Source organism: Rhinatrema bivittatum, chromosome 4 (assembly GCF_901001135.1).
Source record: "Rhinatrema bivittatum chromosome 4, aRhiBiv1.1, whole genome shotgun sequence".
Lineage (NCBI taxonomy): Eukaryota > Metazoa > Chordata > Amphibia > Gymnophiona > Rhinatrematidae > Rhinatrema > Rhinatrema bivittatum.
Window position 1 is genome coordinate 92,935,642 of NC_042618.1, and position 22,895 is coordinate 92,958,536.

General features: G+C 38.6%; 1 long non-coding RNA gene across 1 annotated transcript; it reads right to left on the bottom strand.

The window, feature by feature from the left end:
• Positions 1 to 1,253: 1,253 nt before the first annotated feature.
• On the bottom strand, positions 1,254 to 2,743 carry LOC115089328. Its single transcript, XR_003856077.1, has 3 exons — positions 2,697 to 2,743; positions 1,743 to 1,876; positions 1,254 to 1,306 (listed from the first exon to the last, which is right to left on the bottom strand). It is a non-coding gene; the product is annotated as an uncharacterized LOC115089328 (long non-coding RNA).
• Between the last annotated feature and the right edge of the window lie 20,152 nt (positions 2,744 to 22,895).

The following is a 22,895-nucleotide window of genomic DNA, read 5'->3' on the forward strand; positions in this document are numbered from 1 at the left end:
GGCATCATTGCCTTTGTCTCCAGAAAACCATGGTAATGGTTTTCCTCTTAGCTATATTTTATAATGTTTCCAAGTAAATAATTATATTTTAGTGAGACTGATATAACTGGAAAACAAAAAGAACTAGCTGGATCAATGTGCTAGTGGCTAAAGTCTAAAATGAATGAAATAGAGGCTTATAGTCCTAAGAAAAATATTTCAGAATAATTAATCTCTGCTTACAAGGGTTAAAAAATGGGAAAAATCTCAGTTACATAAGAAAATAAGAACATAAGAACATGCCATACTGGGTCAGACCAAGGGTCCATCAAGCCCAGCATCCTGTTTCCAACAGTGGCCAATCCAGGCCTTAAGGACCTGGCAAGTACCCAAAAACTGAGTCTATTCCATGTTACTGTTGCTAGTAATAGCAGTGGCTATTTTCTAATTCAACTTAATAGCAGATAATGGACTTCTCCTTCAAGAACTTATCCAATCCTTTTTTAAACACAGCTATACTAACTGAACTAACCACGTCCTCAGGCAACAAATTCCAGAGTTTAATTGTGCGTTGAGTGAAGAAGAACTTTCTCCGATTAGTTTTAAATGTGCCACATTCTAACTTCATGTAGTGCCCCCTAGTCTTTCCAATATCCGAAAGAGTAAATAACTGATTCACATCTACCCGTACTAGACCTCTCATGATTTTAAACACCTCTATCATATCCTCCATCAGCCGTCTCTTCTCCAAGCAGAAAAGTCCTAACCTCTTTAGTCTTTCCTCGTAGGGGAGCTGTTCCATTCCCCTTATCATTTTGGTAGCCCTTCTCTGTACCTTCTCCATCACAATTATATCTTTTTTGAGAAGTGATAACCAGAATTGTACACAGTATTCAAGGTGGGGTCTCACCATGGAGCAATACAGAGGCATTATGACATTTTCCGTTTTATTCACCATTCCCTTCCTAATAATTCCCAACATTCTGTTTGCTTTTTTGACTGCCGCAGCACACTGAACCGACAATTTCAATGTGTTATCCACTATGACACCTAGATCTCTTTCTTGGGTTGTAGCACCTAATATGGAACCCAACATTGTGTAACTGTAGCATGGGTTATTTTTCTCTATATGCATCACCTTGCACTTATCTACATTAAATTTCATCTGCCATGTGGATGCCCAATTTTCCAGTCTAAGGAAGCAAACCGGTAACCGATCCAATGTGACGAACAACAGAAGAATGAAAGGATGGATCGGTAAAAATGGACTTTTATTGGAACTTGCCCGACTCTGGCCGAGTTTCGCTCTGCCGAGCTGCCTCAGGGGCTGTGGCACATAAATATAAACAATTAAAAATGCACACAAACATAAATATTTGTATAAACATATGACTTATGAAATAAAACATATTCAAAAAAATATATTAAAAGAATATATTAAATAGTAAAAACACTTAAACATGGAGACAGTGCTTGTTTTGTGTGCATAAGATGATGATGTTACATAAAAAGTTACGTATTTGAGAGTACAGATACTGTGGCTGAAACATCAATTAAAAAGCGGAGTGGAAACAAGTCTTACAAAGGACATGGTCTATAATGATTGTTGCACAATGCACTTCATCAAACAGCATATGGCTGATACATGCAAAATTTGTAACAAACAATAAAATATATTATTGAGGAGGTCAATGTGTATAATTAATAAGAAAAATAAAAAAATATATAAAAAATATGTAAAGATGGCAAACTAAATCTTGTACCTTGTTGAGCCAGAAACTTGGCTCTATATACTTGTGCTGATTTCCTAGGATGAAGGAATATGAGTGAACACACCGAATCCGGGCTTGTCACTTGTAATTCATCAATCACTTGTGTGAACAGTATTGAAGCAATTCTTATGGAACAAAAATTCTTAATTACCTTAGTTATCAAGAATAGGTATAAATAAAAAATGAACACATGCATTCGTCAGACTACAAATCTGAATGACTTCATTCTGAAATTGATACTGACATCTTGTATCATTATTATTAAGCTGTTATATGTCTTTCAACTGATCACAAATCGATAAGGAGTTAACGGTAAAAAAGATGAATGAATAGTGAACCTTACTGCATGTGAATGCAAGCAATAATTTTTAAATTTTTAATTTTTACAGTGTGTTAAATCTTGATCCGGTAGATACCAGGAACAAATCAAAGATGAAGTTAAAAGCAATACAATAATAAATTTCGCTACAAAATGAACAAATGAATAAAAACAGCTTCGATACAATAGTGCTCCCTAGAACATAAATAGCTAAAATCCACTTCGATACAATGCTAACAATACTTCTTATCAACAGTATGTAGAAAATTCAAAACGAATGATATGCGGGGAGACGTGTGCCAAAGCAATGTAATAATGAAAATGATGCGCTGGACAATAGTTAAATTCCTAATATATAAAAGTGCATAAGTCAAACAGCATATTGTGGCTGTCCGCGAATATGCATCCATCGGAAGCTGTGTCACAATGAATACCGAACAAAAATGATGGAATCACTAACTGTTAAATCTAATGTATAAAAGTGCTAAAGTGGGGCAGCATGCAGATAATATCCAAGCGCAAGAAACTATGTCATATTAAGTATGCGCTTAAGCAGACAAAAATATATATAAGAATGAAATCGCTAGCTATTGAAACTAAAAAGAACACAATCACTAATATTTTACCTTTGTTGAACTTGCACCGGTCACATACTGCTCTGACAAACACTGCAAGAACCAGTTAGTACCTGTATTGGACCTTTATTTTTCCCGCTTCTCACTCGAAATCACGCGAGAATAGACACATGTGTGGACTGATTGGCTCATAGACATTGTGGATAATGAGAGACTTAACTAGACCGGTGTGTAAAAAAAATGGATTAATCAATACTGATCTAATCTGTGCAGTAATGCAAAAGTGGTGACAAGAGGAGAAAATATAATGAACAAATGTCTGCGGTTGACTCATATTCCTTCATTTGTACAACTGCTGAAAAGCGGATGTACGGTCAAAAAGTAAACACAAATACTTTAAAACACTGCATCTTTAAAAAGGAGTAAATTAGTGTGAACATGTATAAAATCAAACATTCTTAAAAACTGCATCATTTTTGGGGAACCAAGTAAAAATATGAATTAAAATTTAAAGGGTGGAGGGAAAGAAAGGAAGGAGGGGTAGGGGGGGGGGGGGGTGAGAGGGGGGAAGGGGGGTACTGTGAAGTGTGGTTTGGTACTTGGGCCCCTGGTTTTTTTTTTTTGTGTTTTCCTTTTCCTCTTTCCCCTTTTCTTTTTTTTGTTTCCTTTCCCCTTTTTGTTTTTTTTCCTTTTTTCCTTTTCCTTTTTCCTTTGTTCCCTTTCTTTTCCTTCCCCTTTGCTTTTTCTTTTTTCCGCCTCCCTCTCGCACAAAAAATGCATGTGGACCTAAATATAATTATGAAACACCATATTCCAAAATTAAAAAACAACAAAAAATCAAACAAAAAACATATAGATAAATTATATATGCCATATATTGATTGCAAGAGAGAATATGATCCATGTGAAATAAGGGTCTATAGGTATACACTGAGATCTGTTTCACCATTGAGACCCATGGGAGAAAGGGTCTTAAAATCAAAAATAAATTGTTGTTCTAATCTTAGTAACAAATTATCAAAGTCACCCCCCCTCCAATTCTTTAACGGCTGTTTGATGACACAGAATCTGAAGTCTGTAAAACTATGGCCCATCTCTATCGCATGTGCGACCAATGGTTTACCCTCGCATTTTCTATTAATAGCACTCTTATGCTCTATGATTCTTCTACTGAACTGTCTTCCAGTTTTTCCTACGTATATTTTCTCACATGGACACTTTGCTATATAAATCACGCCTACGCTTTTGCAATTAGTATGACTGCCGAGCTTGAAAATTCTACCAGTGTTGGGAATGAGTATCGATCGTGTTTTAAGATTAACTGGACATACGCTGCACTTCCCACAGGGTCCATGTCCTGTCTGATCGTTGCTAATGTTTTTAATAGATGGTAAAGCTGAAGGAGAAATATATTCTTTTATGTTTTTATCGCGTTTATTTGCAATCATGACTTCTTTTCCTTTAAATTGTGGGAGAGACTGTACGATGTACCAATGTTTCTTAATGATTTTAATAATGTCATGTGAGAGTCCTGTGAAGGTAAGGGGGCAAATAATCTTCTCATTCTTAGTAACTTTCTTTTTTGGTTGCAACAAACCAGAGCGTTCCTGTGTTTCAGCCCTTGTCAAGCAACTTTCCACACAAGTTTTCGGATAACCCCTTTCTCTGAACCTATTCTTCATTTCAGAAGACCTAATCTTGAATGTCTTGTCATCAGTGCACAATCTTCTAAGGCGGAGGAATTGGCTGTAAGGCAAATTGCGTATTAAGGATTTATTGTGACAGCTGTCATATGCGAGGAGTTTATTCATATCTGTGGGCTTACGGTATATGTCCATCATGAACCCTGTTGGAGTATTCATAATTAGAATATCTAGAAACGCAATTCTCTGCCTATTGAAATCCATCTTAAATTTAAGATTGCTATCCAACCTATTTATCCCATTCTTGAATTCCAACAGAGACTCCTCACTACCTTTCCATACAAGGAACACGTCGTCGATATACCGTTTCCACAGTAGGATGTTTCCACTGTATTTGCAATTGGTGAGATATAATTCCTCGAATTTGGCTACATAAAGATTTGCTATTGATGGGGCCATAGCTGACCCCATCGCCACCCCTTTAATTTGAACATAAAATTTCTTGTCAAAAGTGAAAAAGTTTTTTGTGAGTGCTATTGTTGCTAATTCTAAAATCAGCTGGGTCGGTATCCTAGTCTGTGTGTCTCTTCCATAAATTGTTTCTTCAATGATGTTTATAGCCTTGTCTTGAGGGATGTTGGTGTAAAGTGAGTCTACATCCATAGTTGCCAAAAAAGTATCTGTACTATCTACTGTCAAGTCCATGAGGATGTTAATCATATGAGTGGAATCTCTTACGTATGATGGTATCTTTGGTACAAAAGGGCTCAGGAATTTGTCTACAAAAATAGAGATTGGTTCTAGAAGTGAGCCATTCGCCGAAATGATGGGTCTGCCAGGTGGATCCGATATAGATTTATGAATCTTAGGTAGAATGTAAATGATAGGAATAACTGGGTGAGCGACTCTGAGAAAAGAAGTTTCTTTCTTAGTCAAATATTTCTCAGCTATGGATAAGATATTCTCTATATCTCCTTTTACCATGCTTGTGGGATCATTAGGTAATTTTTTGTAAAAATTTGTGTCGGCAAGTTGTCTGTTTATTTCAGATATGTACTTCTTTCTATCCATAACTACAACAGCTCCACCTTTGTCTGCTGGTTTTATGACTATAGTGGTATCTTGACCTAAAGAACTCAAAGCCTTTCTCTCGCCTTGTGTAACATTATGTTTATATTTGAAATTCTTTTCTTTCTCTGCAATTCCTTTTAATACAAGGGTCTCAAATGTATGTAAAATAGGATTGGTCGGACCACCTGGCATCCATCTACTGTTAGGTCTCACTATGGAATTGTCTGTCATGATTGGTTTAGTAGAAAATATCTCCATGATTTTTAATCTCCTTGTGAATTTAAAAAAATCAATCCTTGTATTGAAAGCATTATAATTCCCTGTAGGTACAAAAGATAATCCTTTGTTCAGGACTGCTAACTCATCTTGATTCAATACTCTATTGGAGATATTGACTACTGAGTTATGGATCTTTAATGTTGGTATTTCTGATTCTGGTTGTAGAATGATCTGCCCCTGCCCCTCCCTCTCCCTCTCCCCCTCCCTCTCTCTGGAGGTGTCTCCCAGTTTTTGTCTGGAGCCGTTATTTTGTTGTCTTTCTTCCATACCTTGCCAAGCTGAAAAACCTGATACACAGGTTTGGGTGGAATTGGATCCTGTGCTGTGCTAAACAGTGATGCCGATGGGTCAATATAATCTCCATTTTCACTACGTATTCTTTTTGCCCCCCTATCTAAGTTGGGGCTGACCGGAACGGGATCATCTGTATCTTGTGGTTGTCTGTATCTGTTAATGTTGGACTTTTGTGGGGGAACGTCATTCTTGGGTCTGTAATTGTATTTATAATTTTTGTTTTGTCTATGCCAAGAGTATATGCTATTGTTCTTATAATCGTTCTCGTCCCTTTTAAATTTTTCATACTTGTCATTTTTTAATTCCTTAATAAATTTGTCTAAATTAGTCTTATAGTCCTGAAAGATAACATTAAAGCACAGGTCTTTTTCTTTTAGGTATTGTAATTGTTCATCTAATTCAGCTTGGAGTTTCTCTTCTCTTTTCTTTGCCGTTTTTATAATGAGGATCATTAAGTCCAGGGAGCACTTGTTAAGTATGGCCTCCCAATTGTTCATGAAGCTCGAGTCTTCCTGGTACATACTCGGGGGCTTGTTAATTCTTAGACCTCTTGGGATTCTCTTGTACCTACAGTAGTCAAGCAGGGTGGAGGCGTGGAGCCCACTTCTGACCACACCTTTATTTAAATTGATTGCCTCCTCCCATCTCTGTAGGAAATCATCGAAGACTTCATTGTCTTTAAAAAAAGGTTCTGGAGGGAGCATCTCATTAATGGTGCCATCATCGTAACTGAGTATGTCCTTCCAAGGTGAGAAGGACATATCCGGTAAAAGGGATGGTCCAAGGAAGCAAACCGGTAACCGATCCAATGTGACGAACAACAGAAGAATGAAAGGATGGATCGGTAAAAATGGACTTTTATTGGAACTTGCCCGACTCTGGCCGAGTTTCGCTCTGCCGAGCTGCCTCAGGGGCTGTGGCACATAAATATAAACAATTAAAAATGCACACAAACATAAATATTTGTATAAACATATGACTTATGATATAAAACATATTCAAAAAAATATATTAAAAGAATATATTAAATAGTAAAAACACTTAAACATGGAGACAGTGCTTGTTTTGTGTGCATAAGGTTCACTATTCATTCATCTTTTTTACCGTTAACTCCTTATCGATTTGTGATCAGTTGAAAGACATATAACAGCTTAATAATAATGATACAAGATGTCAGTATCAATTTCAGAATGAAGTCATTCAGATTTGTAGTCTGACGAATGCATGTGTTCATTTTTTATTTATACCTATTCTTGATAACTAAGGTAATTAAGAATTTTTGTTCCATAAGAATTGCTTCAATACTGTTCACACAAGTGATTGATGAATTACAAGTGACAAGCCCGGATTCGGTGTGTTCACTCATATTCCTTCATCCTAGGAAATCAGCACAAGTATATAGAGCCAAGTTTCTGGCTCAACAAGGTACAAGATTTAGTTTGCCATCTTTACATATTTTTTATATATTTTTTTATTTTTCTTATTAATTATACACATTGACCTCCTCAATAATATATTTTATTGTTTGTTACAAATTTTGCATGTATCAGCCATATGCTGTTTGATGAAGTGCATTGTGCAACAATCATTATAGACCATGTCCTTTGTAAGACTTGTTTCCACTCCGCTTTTTAATTGATGTTTCAGCCACAGTATCTGTACTCTCAAATACGTAACTTTTTATGTAACATCATCATCTTATGCACACAAAACAAGCACTGTCTCCATGTTTAAGTGTTTTTACTATTTAATATATTCTTTTAATATATTTTTTTGAATATGTTTTATATCATAAGTCATATGTTTATACAAATATTTATGTTTGTGTGCATTTTTAATTGTTTATATTTATGTGCCACAGCCCCTGAGGCAGCTCGGCAGAGCGAAACTCGGCCAGAGTCGGGCAAGTTCCAATAAAAGTCCATTTTTACCGATCCATCCTTTCATTCTTCAATTTTCCAGTCTCACACGATCTTCCTGCAATTTATCGCAATCTGCTTGTGATTTAACTACTCTGAACAATTTTGTATCATCTGCAAATTTGATTACCTCACTCGTCATATTTCTTTCCAGATCATTTATAAATACATTGAAAAGTAAGGGTCCCATTACAGATCCCTGAGGCACTCCATTGCCCACTCCCTTCCACTGAGAAAATTGTCAGTTTAATCCTACTCTCTGTTTCCTGTCTTTTAGCCAGTTTGTAATAGGGATGTGAATCGTTTTCCATATCGTCTTAACGATAGAAATCGTGTGGCAGGGCAATAAAATCGTCTTAGGCACGATTTTTTAGTTAAAAAATCGTTAAAAATCGTTTTTTCCGATTAGTGCGCACTAACGGGAGTTAGTGCGCACTAACTGGGAGTTAGTGCGCACTAACTGAAAATGATACAATTTGACACTTTTCAGGTCAGTTAAGGTCAGTTTAGGAATGAATATGTATTCCTATTGGCTGCCCTCTTATTTATTCATGTTACCAAGTTTCCTACTGACAGTATATGGGGGATGGGAAATGGAAACAGTTGGTAGCTTGACAAAACAAGTAATGTGATCAGTCAATGTGACTAGAACTTGTGCCCTAACCCTGATACCAGGGGTATTGTGATCTTCCTGCACACAGTGCCCTATCCCTATTAATACCAGGAGTGTTGTGATCTTCCTGCACACAGTGCCCTATCCCTAATACCAGGGGTGTTGTGATCTTCCTGCACACAGTGCCCTATTCCTGATACTGGGGGTGTTGTGATCTTCCTGCACACAGTGCCCTATTCCTGATACCGGGGGTGTTGTGATCTTCTTGCACACATCCCGATATCAGGGATAGGGCACTGCATGCAGGAAGATCACAACACTCCTGGTATTAATAGGGATAGGGCACTGCGTGCAGGAAGATCACAACACCCCTGGTATTAATAGGGATAGGGCACTGTGTGCAGGAAGATCACAATACCCCGGAGGAGTGAGGGTCAGGCAGCTCCCCCCTGTCTGTGAAGCCAGCCTCTCACTAGTAATGCAGGGAGGGAGCTGTCTCAGACTTCACCATCCTCCCCCTCCCCCCTTACCCACACACCATTCACTAGCTGGGACATGGGGGAAGTCAGGAGTGAGGGTCAGGCAGCTCCCCCCTGTCTGTGAAGCCAGCCTCTCACTAGTAATGCAGGGAGGGAGCTGTCTCAGACGTCACCATCCACCCCCCCCCTCACCCACACACCATTCACTAGCTGGGACATGGGGGAAGTCAGGAGTGAGGGTCAGGCAGCTCCCCCCTGTCTGTGAAGCCAGCCTCTCACTAGTAATGCAGGGAGGGAGCTGTCTCAGACTTCACCATCCTCCCCCCCCCCCCTCACCCACACACCATTCACTAGCTGGGACATGGGGGAAGTCAGGAGTGAGGGTCAGGCAGCTCCCCCCTGTCTGCGAAGCCAGCCTCTCACTAGTAATGCAGGGAGGGAGCTGTCTCAGACTTCACCATCCTCCCCCCCCCCCTCACCCACACACCATTCACTAGCTGGGACATGGGGGAAGTCAGGAGTGAGGGTCAGGCAGCTCCCCCCTGTCTGTGAAGCCAGCCTCTCACTAGTAATGCAGGGAGGGAGCTGTCTCAGACTTCACCATCCTCCCCCCCCCCCCTCACCCACACACCATTCACTAGCTGGGACATGGGGGAAATCAGGAGTGAGGGTCAGGCAGCTCCCCCCTGTCTGTGAAGCCAGCCTCTCACTAGTAATGCAGGGAGGGAGCTGTCTCAGACTTCACCATCCACCCCCCCCCCCTCACCCACACACCATTCACTAGCTGGGACATGGGGGAAGTCAGGAGTGAGGGTCAGGCAGCTCCCCCCTGTCTGTGAAGCCAGCCTCTCACTAGTAATGCAGGGAGGGAGCTGTCTCAGACTGGTATCAGGGTTAGGGCACTGTGTGCAGGAAGATCACAACACTCCTGGTATTAATAGGGATAGGGCACTGTAAGAGATGACTGTAGTAGATTGAATAAAGATCTGATGTTTCTGCTCTCCTCACACCAAACAAAAACAACACACAAGCAGAGAAGCCCTTCTTACAAAGCTGAGCTAGTGAGTTAAGTAGGAGGAAAAGTAAACATACTGGTGCCAGTGTGGCTACTTAAAAAATACACTTACCAACAATCAATTACATATATTTGAACTGTGTACAGGACCACCTTTCTAAAATGCACAGTGATTGGCAAATTCAACATGCACTAGCATTTCAGGTGCCTGCTAACAAAAATAATAAACAAACAAGTTCTAGTCACGTGAGTGCTGATCATTACATTACTTTTTTTGTCAAGCTTCCAACTGTTTCCATTTCACATCCCCCCAACCATATTGGTAACATCAATAGATAAGAGCACAGCCAGCCAATAGGAATACATACATACATATTCATTCCTAAGTGACCTTTACTGACCTGGGAAGTGTGAACACTTTGTTTCATTTTCTGTTGGTGTTCGTTAGTTTCCAGTTCCATTTCCCATCCCCCCAACCATCACCTCAGTGGTAACCTTGGTAACATCAATAGATAAGAGGGCAGCCAGCCAATAGGAACACATATTCATTCCTAACTGACCTTCAGTGACCTGGAAAGTGTTTATTTGTATCATTTTCAGTTAGTGCGCACTAAATCGAGTTAGTGCGCACTAACGGGGAGTTAGTGCGCACTAAATCGAGTTAGTGCGCACTAACGGGGAGTTAGTGCACACTAAATCGAGTTAGTGCGCACTAACGGGGAGTTAGTGCGCACTAACTCGAGTTAGTGCGCACTAACACGATTTAACGATTTTTAACGATAAATCGTTAGAATTTCTATTGTATCGTGTTCTATAACGATTTAAGACGATATAAACATTATCAGACGATAATTTTAATCGTTGAAAAACGATTCACATCCCTAGTTTGTAATCCATGAAAGGACATCGCCACCTATACCATGACTTTTTACTTTTCCTAGAAGCCTCTCATGAGGAACTTTATCAAACGCCTTCTGAAAATCCAAGTATACTATATCTACCGGTTCACCTTTATCCATATGTTTATTAACTCCTTCAAAAAAGTGAAGCAGATTTGTGAGGCAAGACTTGCCTTGGGTAAAGCCATGCTGACTTTGTTCCATTAAACCATGTCTTTCTATATGTTCTGTGATTTTGATGCTTAGAACACTTTCCACTATTTTTCCTGGCACTGAAGTCAGGCTAACCAGTCTGTAGTTTCCCGGATCGCCCCTGGAGCCCTTTTTAAATATTGGGGTTACATTAGCTTTCCTCCAGTCTTCAGGTACAATTGATGATTTTAATGATAGGTTACAACATTTTTATTAATAGGTCTGAAATTTCATATTTGAGTTCCTTTAGAACCCTGGGGTTTATACCATCCGGTCCAAGTGATTTACTACTCTTCAGTTTATCAATCAGGCCTACCACATCTTCTAGGTTCACCGTGATTTGGTTCAGTCCTTCTGAATCATTACCCATGAAAACCTTCTCCGGAACAGGTATCTCCCCAACATAGTATTTAGTAAACACCGAAGCAAAGAAATCATTTATGATTTGAAACTATGGTAATACAACACCAAGTGTTCTGCAACAGCTCAAGGGCAATTTCTGTGGAAAGAGGAAATTCTGCAGTTAGATTTCTGAAATTATTCAGCAAATATATGGCACATGTGCTTAGATTAGCCTTTTAGAAAATGTAAATTTCTATTATACTTCATACGAATCAAGTTGGTTTTTGCCATTTCATCTGTGTCCAGATCATTTTTGGGGGGATGGTTATTTGTATGCTGCCCATATCCAGGCAGCTCACAACAAACATACAAAAAAAGAACATATATTAATAAAACATTGTTAAAATGAAAAGTAAAACACAAACATAATCCAATCAATAAAATCCTAAATAAAATCTAAGATACAAACTGAATCATCATATCTAAAATGAATAAGGATTTTGCAATATCATAGTACAGGATAAAACAAACAATATAAGATGAGGAAATGATGAAAAGCAGAACTTTCTGGGATGAACAAAATGATTTAGAAGGCACTAAAGCTTAATCATAGCTAAAATCTATGAAGTTGTTGGGCAAGTTCTTAAATTATGTACTAACCAAGCTGTGTTAAATTTAAGTCTAAATGAGACAGGGAGTCAATGCAAGCTTGCCAAAATGGGAGTTATATGTTCCCTGATTGGAATCCTTACAGAGAATTTTAATGATCAGTGCTTAGAAGGGAGGAGGATGTTAATGAATAGAAGTTGATGACATGATCTAGGGAATGGAGAAAATATCTCATAGGGAGATGGAGATGGTATCTCTTTGGGGAGCGGAAGAGGAATAAAAGATGGAGGAGAACTGGAGGGGATAAAGGGAGGGGGAATGCAGAGGGCGGAAAGTAAAGGAGGCCTATGAGAAAGGAAAAAGAGGAGGATGCTAAATCTGGTAAAGAAAGGAAGAGAGATCCATTTATAAGTCCTTCCTCTTGATTATCTTTTTTTTTCGCTCACAAAAGCATAGTTTAGGGATGTGCACGAATGTGACATCCAAAACAATTGGGACCCTTTTGTTTCATTCATGGATCCCATGAATTAAACATATCCTATTTCATTTATTTATTTATTTAATTCCCCTTTCATTTCAATGGGACATAGAAATCAATGGGGAACAGGTGTCAGTTAGTAATTGTAACTATACAGCAAGCTAGTGGCTAGCCTTTCCCAATGAGTTATATTTAAAGTTGTGAACTGTTGTCAAGTAGAACACAACACAGAGACAACATATCACACTGATCCAGTCTATCCTGCTGTCCAGATCCAGTTATGCTTATCTTGAAGACCAAGCATGAGATGTATATTTCCTCTGTAGACATTTTCTTGGGAGGATGCTGTTACCTGTCATTATCCTAATACCACCACAGAGGATATTGCCAAATGATTACCTGCTTTGCCCCTTATTCCACCATAGGGGACTTGCTGCCTTATGCCTACCTGCCATACCCCTAATACCACCATAGGGGATACTGTTACATCCCTTCCTGCCATACCCCAGAAAATCAAGAAAATCAAGAAAACCAGGAAATCAAGAAATGGAAGAGCTGTGTTCAACTACAAAAAATAGGAAAAGCCCATAAAACCTTCAGGCAGAAGGAAGACATATAGACACAAGGGAAAAGATTTCGAGGAGAAACCATTTTGCTGTTTATAATGTGGAAAAAGCTTCAACAGGGAGAGATGATGCATGTAAAATCAGAAAATCATGAAATGAAATAAACTGAGTTCAGCTACAGAATAAGGGAAAACGTCATAACTTGCCAGAAAAAATGACACCAATTAGAAACCATTTACATGCGCTAAAAGTGATTAAAGTTTTATTTGGAGATCCTATTTCACAAGAAACTCATAATTCCATGAAGTACCAGGACCAACAAAAGCTTTTCTTGAGTCCAGAGTAGGCAGAAACTTCATTGAATCTTTAATCCACCATTATGATATACTTGCGATCTCCCTGGAAAAATTATTCACCATCTCCTCTGTTTACAAGGAACCTCTTTCTGGCTGCCTCTCAGAGATAACATTGTTGCTCACTTTTCAGACAGGGATTCTACATAAGGAGACACTCTCCTTGCATAGTATACCCAAGACAATTAATCCCATCACTCTGGGGCTGCACTGGTTCCAATAGCACTAACCTGTCATTAACTGGAATACTCTACAGCTGGTACACTGGGTCCTATATATGCCAAAACATGTCTCTCTACAGTCCTGCCCCCAGTCACCTTGACTGTGGCTACAACTATACCTCAGTATGCAGCCTCCACATAGGATTTACAATTGCCCTATAGATCTCTTTCCAGGGAAGACACTTCCATGGGACAGGATGCACCCCTGTAAGTTCCAGATACAACTGCCATGTCCCAGTTTATAAAAGAAAACCCGGAAAGAAGCTTCATTTGCCCTTCTTCTCCGGCTGGGATGGGCTTCTTCTTCGTTGGCAAAAAAGAAGGTTCTCTCAGTCCCTGTATAGATTACAGGGGCCTTAACACCATTATTAAAAACAATATATATCCATTGCACCTTATTTCAGAATTATTTGACTGCCTGCAAAGGGGATGCATCTTCACCAAACTGGACCTACAAGAAGCGTACAATCTCATATGCCTATGTGAGGGGGATGAGTGTAAGGTTGTTTTTAATACAAGAGATGGCCAGTATAAATAATTAGTCATGCCATTTGGAATTTGTAATGCCCCTACAGTATTTGAGAATATGATAAATGAGATCTTCTGGGCCTGAGTCAACACTGACAGCACATCATACAAGTACTACAGAGGTGGCAGAAATATCATCTCTAAGTAAAATTTGAGAAATGCACCTTCGAACAGGAAGAGCTTTCCTTCTTGGGATATATCATCTCCCAGAGTGGTTTTCATATGGACCCCATTAAACAGAAAACCATCTTGGACTGGATTTAGCCCATCAGAGTTAGGGCACTATGTTTTCTAGGGTTTCCAACTATTATAGACAATTCATACCCAGATACTCCTTTCTCATACCACCCATTACTACCCTGAAAAGAAAGTATGCAGATACTTGACCCTGGTCAGAAGAGGCCACCAGAGCCTTCTAGTTCCTCAAGTGAGCATTCTCACAAGGACCTTTTCTGAGACACCCAGACCCTGATCAGCCCTTTATCATGGATGTAGATGCCTCTACCGATGGGGTAGGGGCTGTTCTCACCAATACAATACCAAGGGATTCTACCACCATGTTCCTTCTTCTCCAAGAAGTTTTCGCCGGCAGAGAGAAATTATACGATCAGGGATCAGGAGCTCCTTGCTGTGAAATTGGTATTAGAGGAATGGTGCTGTCTTCTAAAAAGAGCCAGACTGCATTTGGGTCCAAGATTGTGCCTTGTTAAGATGTGCTGTGAGGAGCTCCACACCTCTTTTTTTTTTTTTCCCATGAATCCTGTTTCTTTGATATGGTTAAGTGGAAGGGAAAGCTTCGGGGTGTCCCCCTAATTCACCTGCAGTCTACCTGAATGCAGCAGAAGGTGTTTCATGAGCTAATCCATCTTTCTTAGTCTATGTTGAGGGCTGATCTAATTGGCGCTAGGTCTGAGGGGCAGTTCAGCACCTAGAAATGGATGTGAAAGTCTCGCTGAGCCCCAACACCAGGATTCCTCCCTCCCCAGTATTCCACAAGGAAAAGAGAAAAATATTAAGATTCCAGGAAAGTAGAAGAAGGAAAAGATGAAGATGATGATGGTGCCAGGGAAGTAGAAGGAAAAGGAGAGAAAGTGATGATAATGATACTAAGGGGGTAGACAGAAAAGAAGATTGATGATGCCAGGGAGGTAGAAGGAGAAGGAGAGAGGTTGATGATGATGATGTCCCTGTTGAAGCTTTTATAAACTGGGACATGACAGTTGTATCTGGAACTTACAGGGGTGCATCCTGTCCCATGGAAGTGTCTTCCCTGGAAAGAGATCTATAGGGCAATTGTAAATCCTATGTGGAGGCTGCATACTGAGGTATAGTTGTAGCCACAGTCAAGGTGACTGGGGGCAGGACTGTAGAGATACATGTTTTGGCATATATAGGACCCAGTGTACCAGCTGTAGAGTATTCCAGTTAATGACAGATTAGTTGCTATTGGAACCAGTGCAGCCCAGAGTGATGGGATTAATTGTCTTGGGTATACTATGCAAGGAGAGTGTCTCCTTATGTAGAATCCCTGTCTGAAAAGTGAGCAACAATGTTATCTCTGAGAGGCAGCCAGAAAGAGGGTCCTTTTAAACAGAGGAGATGGTAAATAATTTTTCCAGGAGATCCGCACAAGTATATCATAATGGTGGATTAAAGATTCAATGACGTTCCATGATGATGATTGATGCTTGTGTAGAGAGAAAAGGAGAGAAGGTGATGATGATAATGATATTCCAGGGGAGGTAGAAAAAGGAGAAAAGGTGGTGATTATATTCCAGAGGGGCAGAAGTAGAGGGAAGAGGATAGAGGGTGATGATTATGATGCTAGAGGATAAGAGGGAGAGGGATGATGATGATGATGATGATTATGATGATTATGAGGAACAAGGACAGGATGTGTTAATGATGATTCCAGAGAGTAGAAGAAAGAGGAGAAAAGGTGATGATGTGATGAGGTGTCAGAGATATAAGGGAAAGGGAATAGTAAAGAGGTGAAGATAATCATGGTGGGGGAAGGAAGAGCAGAGATGGAGTAAATGATAATACCAAGGTTTTACAGAAGAAGTAAGAGGGGAGAAGGTTATGATGATTTTGCCAGGGAGGTAAAGGGAGGGAAAAAGAGAGAAAAATGATGATGATGATGATGACTGTGGGGTACAGGGAGAATGAATAGTAGAGATGTAAATGATGATGCCAGAGAGTAGAATCAGAGGGATGAGAAGAAAAGGTGCTGATCATAATGTCAGGTGGGTTTTGGGAGATGGAAGAGTAGAGATGATGGGGGCATATATAAGAACTGGGTTGACTGGCACCATTTTCTAAGGATGTTGCAATGTTCAGAGTCTAAGGTGAGCCCTTCAGGAATCTGAAGATACTACCGGGGGGGGGGGGGGGGGGGAGTCTGGTGGGGAGAAGTGACCTGCATGGGGTTTTTTTTGTTACTTGGGGGGGAGGGATTTGGGTAGGGAATGTGGCCTGAGTATGGGGAGTTAAAGTTGCCAAGTATTTATTTTAAACACTTGAGTTGCCTCAAGGAGCAATGGAAGGGTGTGAGATGGGATCTTTTGAAACCCTCCAGGGGTCTGGTCACAACAGGTGGGAAGGATAGAGTTGCTTCAGGCTGATCAACTCTCTTAAGGTAGGGCACTGGAATGTGTGTTAGCATCCTGATGCTCTCAGGAGAAATCTACAACTCTAGAGTTGTAGCTAGTTTTACATCAAATAACATGGCTTGCAATTTTTGAGACAAGTTGTGTTGTTTGATTTTCATAACATTGCATAACAATAAACTGTTTGCATCCATTTGCATATAAAGCCTAATATTGATATATTAATATTATTGGGGTAAAGATAATGCATGATATTTGCAATACTATGCATTTTCACTGTATTAGGACTATATCATGTGATAAACACCCAAAACAGCTAAGTGTATATATAAGCTCTCCAGAGGAAGGGAAATACCTACAGTGTTATCCATTTTATTTTACTCTTTATTTAATAAAGTTTTCCAGCATGCAATATGAAAGAACTCAGATCAGGTTGAACAAACAAGACAAAACTTAGAATAATATCTCAGCAATACAAACAGTGCTACAGTGCTCTGGTTATGTTATAATCACTGTTTACAATATTCTAGATAAGGGTTTGTATTTACAGTCTGCATTTTTTAAGTCACAACATAATCTTTCAATATCAGCAATTTCTCACAGCTGATAAAATCGGACTTGTTTTCCAAAAGGTAGCTATAGTAAATCTAACAGCCAATAATAATTCTCCCACTAACGCCCTATGTTTAACCGGCACTGAAGAATTGACTCAACTGCCTAATAGTCCCAGCTTTGGCCCAATAAAGATAGGAAAGCCCACAATGTCAGTAATTTCTTGTGTAACTAAAGACCAAAAATATTGAGTGCTTTGATAGTGCCATCACATAACCACATAGGTGCATATTTCCCCCAAACCTCTCCAGCAGATGTTATCCGAGTCCAGATAAATTTTGGAGTAAAATATGGCGGTTCTGTATGTTTTATGCAATAATCTGCATTTCAGACATCTATAAGGCAGGGCTTGAGGCATTTATCTACCATATTTATCTTCTAGGATACCACAATAAATCAATGCAATACTCCAGAATTATGCATCAGAATCATTAATAAATGTCTCCATGCCATTTAAGGAACGTAGTGGGTTCTCCACATTAACCTGGTTTATCAGGGCCTGTCACAGCTGCAAGTACTGAGCATGGAAATCAGGACAGATATCATATTCCTCAACCAGAGATTGAAAATCCTGCCTTCCAGCCTCCTCAACCCACAAATGGGCCAAAGTAATCAGTCCCTGCTCCTTCCACTCCTTAAAGACTGGAGAAAAAGTATATCTAGACAGCATTAAATTATTGTACATGAGAGAGATGGGTGACAGTGACAAGTCTTCCCAGGGTAGTCATTGGAATTTGTTGACCTGCTGCCATATTCATAATAAATGTGCCAAAATTGGGTTGCGTTTATTCACTCTACAGCACTGCAGCAGGGCAGGGTAGATAAATGGAAGCACAGCAAGATTAATTATATCAGCCTGTTCTCATTCCAGGGACAACTATGAAGCACTTGAACCATATATCCAGGCCTAAAGACACCACAATCTAGCCGCTCAGTAATAAACATGGATATTAGGCAAAGCCAATCTCCCCTTGTTGCTTGCCCATCCATAACCTACTCATCTTAATTCTAGCTAGTTTATAGTTCTAAATAAATATACCCATTAAACTATGTAACTCAGAAAATACCTGCTGAGATGTTGCATAGAACTTGTTAAAGATAAAGCAGTTTTGCAAGAATATTCGTTTTAGTAGACTAATTCTACCCGCCAAAAATCAGCATTTACTCCCATGTCTACATGTGCCCTTTTGAACCTACAATTAATCTATTCTAGTTTTTTGGAAACACGCCACTGAGCATTTCTGGTAAAATAGACACCCAAATATGTAAATCCTTCACTCCACCCCCTAAATGTCAACAGGCAGCCGGGATAGATAGTTTGGGATTGTTGTTATCCACTTTGAAGTGTCATGAAAGGCTGAACATATATAAAATAATATTATAATATTATTTATTGCTAGTGCTCTTCTTAATACATGCATTATTCTGAGGCTCATCGGGTATATAATATATACAGGTACATTTGGTGGTTCATCTTTTAAAGTGTACCATGTTATTATTACAAGTGTAGGCTAGAAAGTTTCACATGTTAAATGTTACAATGTAAAATAAGGCAGTCCCTGCCCTATCACCGAGTTATATGTAAACCGATGTGATATCTCGATCGAATGTCGGTATATAAAAGCAAATAAATAAATAAATAAATAAATAATCAAACTGGTAGCACATGATACAATTAGGACTATTATGTTATCTTTCATCATATTATCTTGGTCTCTTATGGAATCTCTTCGGTTTCCGTTTCAATATGTCCAATAATTATCGTAAATATTCATTAGTAACTTTTTGTTTTTCCTTTGATAGTATTGATTAAAGAAATCAACAGACACAATATATTTATTTATTTTATTTATTTATTTATGTATTTATTTTTATTTGCATTCTTGCCTTTTCAACCCCTGAAAACGGTCCAGATAGCAAGACCAATAGTGTCTGCATGGTTTTCTGAATGAGCTTCTGAATTTAAAGCAGCTTTGCTGTAAATTTGACGTAATAGTGGAAATCTATGTCTAAAAGAAGGCAAACTGTAAGGCTTATTATAGGACTAGTGTTGTTTGAGCAAAAAATATGCATACCTTCTGCTAATATTCCATTAGCCAAAAACTCTAAAACAGAACCGTTTGAACATGTGGATTCATTTTTGCTTTTCTCATTTATTATTTTTTCTGTAGTTAGATATAGTACATCATTTTCTTAAAAATAAATTTGAAGCTAGAAGCTGATTTTGAACAGGCGATACCCATCCATTGTACTTACAATTTAACTGATATTAAGGCTAATGTGGCATTTGGAATGCGTTTACCTTAATGGAATTATATTTTGTCATAGTCCTGTACTTCTAGCTTAAATTCTACTACTTGCTGTTTGGACCACAGCCCTTCTTGGTTAATAAAGAAGTGCAGGAAGACTCTTAGGTCTTTTGTGACATTCTTAATTATAAAGTCATTTTCAATTGGCCTTTTTATATCTTGCCCTAAAGCAAGCTGCTGTTTCCTGCATCACTAAAACAAACGCTAGACTGGATCCTTCTGATCTTAATAATTTCAAACAGCATTGAATTGGCTTTATGTATCCAAAGTCCTGAAAAAGGCTGCATTTCTACAGCTGCCAACAATCTTTGGACAAACTAGTGGATGTTTTGTGATGTTCACAGCATATGTATGACCTACATCTTTATCTTTATTATTTTCCTCCATATAGTGAAGTCCGGGGTGATTTATAAGAAAACATATACAATCAAGTAACTTACACATCAGAAGACAGTTTCAAACAATAAATAAACATAAATAATAAAATTACCAAGATCTAATTTTACTAAATTAGACTACACCCAACTTCTATAATGATAAAAAGTCACATGTGAATCAGTTCACTGCAGGAAGTTTCAATTACTTTATTTAATTAAAAGCATGCTCAAAACGATATGTCATAAGCCATTCCTCTAATACAAACTAGATACAACTACTAAACCATTCTCCATTCATTATTAATGCAAATAATATGTCTGTTCCTATAATCTGTTGTTATAACTCCTCCCATAGTTTTTAATGTAATTCATTCGACTGTTCATGTAAACCATTGTTATACATGTTATCCCACAGTTGTCAATGTAAATCGTTTGAATGCTCTTGTAATCTGTTGTTATACCGGTAAACCGGAGTGAAGGTCTGCACCAAACTTCGGCATATAAAAACATACAAATAAATAAAATAAATAAAATAAATGTTTCAGTGCAATTTATAAGATGCAAAGTCATGAGGATGGAATTCCAGAGATCTGGAGCAGTAACAAAAAACGTACACTCCTGGGTCTCAGAGAGCCGAGCTTGTCAAACCGGAGGCTCATCCAATAGTCCTCTCTCAGCAAGTCTAAATCTCTGCTATGATTATATAGTCATAGAGGGCTTTTACCCGTGGGAAGGCGTCTAAGGTGAGGAGATAATATACCAACAATAAAACTTTGTACCTGTGACGTGATTGCACTGGAAAATAATGTAGGTCCTGAGACCAGGGTATATATGTTATATGGTCCCTCAATGAAAGGCCAAGATCAGTCTCCTGATGATGTTTTGTAACATGTTTAGAGCTCTAAGAGATGAAGCTGGTAAATCGATATATAGAGCATAGCAAAAATCTAACAAGGATAGTATTGGAGCCTGATAGTATTAGAGCTCTCTGTAATGAGAGAAAAAGGAACCTAAGATTTTACAGTATATCTTAGTGATTATGTTTTCAAATGCCTTTCATTCAGGAACTATTGCATAGCCAGACAGAAGAAAGTCAGAAATTTACATCAGTAGTCTGGGCATCTGGAGACATTTATTGAAATTTGTAGAGAGATCCTTATGTGGAACAATAATCCTGAAAAGCTGAAAGAAAGGTACTTTTTTTTTGCAGAAAGAATTGAGAGCAATAACTTATTATTGTATGGTAGTAGCATTTTTCTCCCAAAGTATAGGCTGAATCAGAAAGAACAAAGCTAATATAAAAGCAAAATAGTAGCCAAAAATGCAGCAGAAATGTACTAGTTGAGCACGAGTATAAATTTAGATTATCTGAAACATGTCACTATCTTGCCAGATGGCTGCCATTTTCTAACTTTGCAGTTCTATAACAACAATGAATTTTTAGAACTACAATTAAGATTAGTGGGATCCAAGATGGCACTGATCCTGTAGGCACTGTTACCTTAAGCTTCGAGATCTGAATTCTGTACTTTGATGTTTTGGCTGCTGTTGGTATTTTGTTGTTTTTCTGATATCATGTTTAAGAGGAAGGGGATAATTATTACGTCAGTGATATGTAACAGACTTTGATACAGTCAATCATCAGCAATTGTTGCAGCTAATCATGGAGTTGGGTGCTATGGGTAACGCAGTTAAGCGGTATGGTTCCTTTCTGTCAGATCATTCTCAAATAGAAGGGCTTGTTCTCTTGTTCTTGGATCTTGATTTGGGATGGTTCCCCATTTTCTCCAAACTTCCTTTAATCTATACCTTTATCTCCTGGGAGCTGTTATTAGTAGGGGTGTGCACTGATAAAATATTTGGTTAATTTGGTTTCATTTTGTTTTTTCCCCCTTTTCCATTTTTTTTTTATTTTGTTAGGTTTTTTTTAGTTTTTTAATTGTTCTTTTAGAGGTAAATTTAAAAAGCTTACACATAGCAAAACTGGGAGATACATGTGCACGCGCACGCAATGTCAGTTTGAATGTTACTGCTTTAAACACAGTTTTTTATTTAGTGGTAGATTTTAAAAGGGTTACACGCATAAGTTATGCACGTAACCCTTTCAAAACCCCCCTGCGCGTGCTGAGCCTATTTTGCATATTTTGCATATTTTGCGTACTTTTGTTTGTACCTGGTGTGCGAACAAAAATACATGCAGAGCGTACATTTATAAAATCTACCCCTTAGTGTGCAATATTACAACTCAGTTAGGCCTGAATTTATCAAAATGCACTAAATATCGCATGTGATAGGAAAAGGGGTGTGTTGTATGGTAATAGGCAGTTTATCAAATCTCATCTTTGGGTGAGTTTCCTCACTCCGAAGGTCATCAAATCGTCACAAGAGAGCACTGTTCTGTTCTTATATCTCACTTTGAATGTCAAAGTGGGCCCCTAACCCCTAATCTAATACCTAAACCTCACCTTGAGTGACTAGGTGGGCCTCCCAGAGAGAAATAAATACCTATCTAGTGTGAGGCCATTATGGCTAGTCTCTCTCTCTCTCTCTCACAACACACACACACACACATATAGCTTGACTGGCTCTCCAGGAGCTTAAAATGGTATGTGTAAAAAACATCACAACCATGATAAAGCCCTATCACATGGCTTTATGAAATTCTCACTCATTTGCATCACACCAAGCATTCTGTGCTTTTGCATGTGTGGTAAGTCAAATAGTGCATACTGAAAAAATATGTGCTCTAAATAAAAAATATATATTTCATGAATTGTTTTTTTGTTTCATTTAAAAACCAATATGAAATGAAATGTCATTCAAATTGCCTATGCCATTAAAA